We start from the raw sequence: 4,647 nt of genomic DNA, 5'->3' as shown, positions 1-4,647 counted from the left end.
ATAGTTTTTGTAATGAGGCTGTATATCCTGTTGTCACAGTGGGCCTCAGAGCACAGTAGTACACAGCAGAGTCAGACAGCTGCACCCTCTGGATCGTCAAGGGGACAGACTTGGAGTCTGCATCTAGACGGGCATCAAATCTATCCTTGAACTCAGTGGCATTTTTACTTCCAAAAGGAAAACGGCCCAACATGAACTCTGGGAATCCATTTAATTCATGCTTGTACCAGAACAGGTAGATATCGTTCATATTAACGACATCAAATTGACAGTCCAGTGTGACCTGTTCTCCCTCAGTAGCGATCACATCTCCTGGTGGCTGAATGACTGAGTCTTCTCCTCTGCATTCTGGAAAATAATGTAATACACATTTGTATTAGGGATAAAATAATCAAGCAACATATTTGAGTGAATAAAAATGTACGAATTTAATACTGATAGTATTACACTGAAAAATATGTTTTTAAAAAATTAATGGATTCGAGCAAAAATTTTAAAAATTATATTATAATACCATAACAACATGCAGCAAGAATCAGTAAATTACTCAGCCAGGGCCCCATGTCTGCTAGTGTGAGATCAATGGGAGAAGAATAAACCACTGATGTAGCTAGGCCATGATGGCACCATGACATTTTCGTCTCCTCCTCTTTTTGTGCATTGTCAAACATTGAGAATCCTGTGACAAGCACTCTACTGAGCAAAATGTGAAATTCAGCCTGGAATCAACCCCCCCCTGGAACTCATCACTATTGCTCCCTTCTGAATAACGATCTCTTCTCAGGACATACTGAGGAGAGTTCCTAATTAACTGGATATATATGCCATTTAGCGAATGCTTTTATCCAAAGCGACTTACAGTCATGTGTGCATACATTCTACGTATGGGTGGTCCCGTGAATCAAACCCACTACCCTGGCGTTACAAGCGCCATGCTCTACCAACTGAGCTACAGAAGGACCACAGATGTACCAGAAGATGTACTACTGGTACTGAAATTACAGCTGAGTGTTACCAGTCCTCCTTCAACGGCAGTAACATGTCCACTCTGCTAGTCAACAGCCTCACCTTGCAATCTGAAAAATACATAATATATTTTGGGGTTTTATAATACATTATATGCTTAGGTTCATAGAATGAGAGTGTAGAAAGGAGAAGCACTCTACCATACCAAAATAGCATGCAGCCAGGATAAGTAAAGTATTCCTAAACCAATGTGCCATTATGCTTCATGTAAGAATAGACTGTTGTAGACTTTATGTTCCATACACTGTAGGGGCTTTGCAGTAGAGGAGAAGCTTATTGTATATTACATTATTTAGTTAAACAGCAAGAGGGATTCCTAGTTAAATTTGATATATTTGGAACCATTAAATATCTTGTTTACATAATGTAATCTCCTTAAAAATTATAATTTTGCAGTTTGGGGTTTGAAGAAATATATTTTGTGTTCAGGCCAAATTGAGTTCAAATAACAAATACAAATAAAATACAATTGATTTTGAATTTTAAGACCCCTTGAAGTATTACAAAAGTATAAGACAAAAACATTTTGATTAAATGTTTTTTGGTCTTAGTGCAATTAGCGCATACAAATTAATTGAATGAATAACAGATGAATAACAGATTCCCTACACTACATTTTCTGAAGTGTCTGTCCGATATCTCAGAGAAATAAGAAAGATCAGGAAACAGTTTGTTGTTTTTTTACATGTGTTTTTTGGCATTAAACACTCTCCATATATACTTCTATTTATTTTTTCAACTGGTACTGTGGGACCTTCAGATGAGTCTTGAGGCCTTTGGGCAGCCTAGACCAAACAACCAACATATACGTTTTCGTGAGTCTCACATTAACACGGAGTGGTTATATTAGTGTGTAGCCCAAACTGTTCTGATGCTACAGACAGAAGTGGGCAGATAGGCTGTCCCAAGACGCTTGTGTGGGTCAAAGATTACAACGCACAACACCGTTGTGTTCTCCAGAGTCTCATCTTTCCATAGAGGGGTCATACTAGTTTGTAGGCCGTTCGGACGCTACACATTATTTTGTGAGATGGCCGATTATTGGGATGTCTCATGGTCTGACAAACATCGTTCTCGCTCTGTCACCTTTCACTGCAGACACACCCAATGCACCACAGATGCATCTAATGCAAAAAAACCCAGATATCACTAGCTTAAACTGACAGATTTTTAAGGGGATTTTTTTATTATGCTCATTAGATTTCCATGGGGGCACTGACATCAAATATATATATATATATTTTTTTAAACAGTAGTCAAGTCAACTGATGATTGGTTTTATGATTGAAGCCAATGACTTACCCTGGATGCAACCATGATCCTAATCCCTGTCTCCGAGGTGCATATTAACGTAAATGTTGGGCAATGACATCACCATGCAGTGGTGTAAAGCGTTTAAGTCTAAATTCTTTAACGTATCTGTACGGTAAGATGTATATTTTTGACATCTTTTACTTCACTACATTCCTAAAGAAATTAATGTACTTTTTAATCCATATATTTTCACTGAAACCCAAAAGTACTCATTACATTTTAAATTGCTTACCAGGACAGGAAAATGTTCCAATTCACACACTTGTCAAGAGAACATCCCTGATCATCCCTACTGCCTCTGATCTGGTGTAATGGTATCGTATGAAGAAGGTGTGGACCAAAGCGCAGCGTAGTAAGTGTTCATGTTATTTTTATTTAAACTGAACACAAAACAAAATAACAAAGAGAATGAACGAAAACGAAACAGTCCTGTCCTGTCCTGTCCTGTCAGGTGCAGAAACACAAAACAGAAAACTACCCACAAAAACCATGTGGGAAAAAACTACCTAAGTATGGTTCTCAATCAGAGACAACGATAGACAGCTGCCTCTGATTGAGAACCACACCCAGCCAAACAACAAAGAAATGCAAAACACAGAAAATGAACATAGAATACCCACCCCAGTCACACCCTGGCCTAACAAAAATAGAGAATAAAAGCCTCTATGGCCAGGGCGTGACAGTACCCCAAAGGTGCTCCGGCCGCAAAACCTGACTCTAAAGGAGAGGGTCCGGGTGTGCCTTCTTTACGGCTGCGGCTGTGGTGCGGGATGTGGACCCACTCCAGCTTGGCCCAGCTTGGCCCACAGAGGGCGACTCTGGCGGCGCCGGACAGCAGGGCGACTCTGGCGGCGCCGGACAGCGGGGCGACTCTGGCGGCGCCGGACAGCAGGGCGACTCTGGCGGCGCCGGACAGCAGGGCGACTCTGGCGGCGCCGGACAGCAGGGCGACTCTGGCAGTTGTTCACACCAGATACTAACTGGTTTTCTGATCCTACTTTCTTTTTAAGGTATCTGTGACCAACAGATGCATATCTGTATTCCCAGTCATGTGAAATCCATAGATGAGGGCCTTATGAATGTATTTCAACTCATTTCCTTATATGAACTGGAAAAAGCTTGTGTGTATATTTTTGTTCAGTGTGTAAAATAATTGCAAATTGTGAATACAAGAAGCACAAAAATAATATGCAATCGAAAGGGTTAAAACACAATAAATGTATATTCTGTTTGGTGGGGAAATTACTCTACAACACAGACACCTGTAGTGTTGACATGCTGCATGCATCATTGAAAAGAATAGGAGCAAATTGATGTCTCTTTACTGACACCTATTGACTCTCACCAGTGACTTACCCTTGAAAATACAAGTAATGTCAAGGTTACACCTTGTTGGACAGAATGTTGAACACTAGATGGAACTATTGTATCATTATTAGACATAGATTTGCTTTTGAGTGTTCAGAGATTGAAGACTGTAGTTCTTCTGACTGTCATGGAAGTGACTAGAGTCTTCAGAGGTGTAAGGATGATTTGGAGTATAAAACTAAGGTATTTGATGCAGTGCTACTCCATTCATGTTATACTTCAATATGAAGAAACAAGTTAGAAATTAATAACTGATCTTGACATGAAGTTAGGGTTAGAGTTATGGGTAGAACAGAGGTGGTTAGAGTTGAGGACATATTCATTCTTCTGCCTGTTGATAACTTTCTCCCTGTCATCTGATGTTCTTGGTTTTTGTACATGTCTCTGGGTTTCCTGTCACTTTGGTTCTCAGAGCACAGTAGTAGAGAGCAGAGAATGTTACTTCAGCAGAGGAGATCTCCAAATCCACGTTTGGCATTTTTGTCATGATTTAGAGTAAACCCTGGTGTAATATCCACATACTCCATGACCAGTATCTGTGGTGCTGATTGTGGATATTGTCTATACCATTGAAGAGTGTCACCAGAGGAGTAGTTACAAGAGAGAGTAACTCTGTCCCTTTCTGAAGCCACTTCTACATCAGTGTAGGGTATTAGTACCTGTTTACAACTGAAACATAAAACATATGTAATATATAATCATTGAAACCCACATGGAAGATGGAATTCATTACAAATGCAGTATGAAGATAAAAACTATTCAGTTTAAAAAAAAACACGCATCCTCATTTCATGCATTATTATGATAATCTTCGATTTGAAAAATAAATACACCTTAACATAATCAAAATCAGTTTAAATGAAAATGTTATGACTTACCTATCAAGTCAAAGAAGAGTAACAGTGAACAGAACAACATTGTAGATGGCAGGATGTTGTA

General features: G+C 39.5%; 1 long non-coding RNA gene across 2 annotated transcripts; it reads right to left on the bottom strand.

The window, feature by feature from the left end:
* Positions 1–248: 248 nt before the first annotated feature.
* LOC124010111 lies at positions 249–2,629 on the bottom strand. 2 transcript variants are annotated; one of them, XR_006834371.1, is made up of 3 exons: positions 2,573–2,629; positions 1,016–1,076; positions 249–348 (listed from the first exon to the last, which is right to left on the bottom strand). It is a non-coding gene; the product is annotated as an uncharacterized LOC124010111 (long non-coding RNA). The 2 variants fall into 2 exon arrangements; XR_006834370.1 differs by lacking the exons at positions 1,016–1,076; positions 2,573–2,629 and adding an exon at positions 515–1,003.
* Between the last annotated feature and the right edge of the window lie 2,018 nt (positions 2,630–4,647).

The sequence above is a fragment of the Oncorhynchus gorbuscha genome, linkage group LG22 (genome assembly GCF_021184085.1).
Source record: "Oncorhynchus gorbuscha isolate QuinsamMale2020 ecotype Even-year linkage group LG22, OgorEven_v1.0, whole genome shotgun sequence".
Classification (NCBI taxonomy): domain Eukaryota; kingdom Metazoa; phylum Chordata; class Actinopteri; order Salmoniformes; family Salmonidae; genus Oncorhynchus; species Oncorhynchus gorbuscha.
The sequence above is the reverse complement of the archived record's forward strand: the minus strand, read 5'-3'. Positions and strand labels throughout refer to the sequence as shown.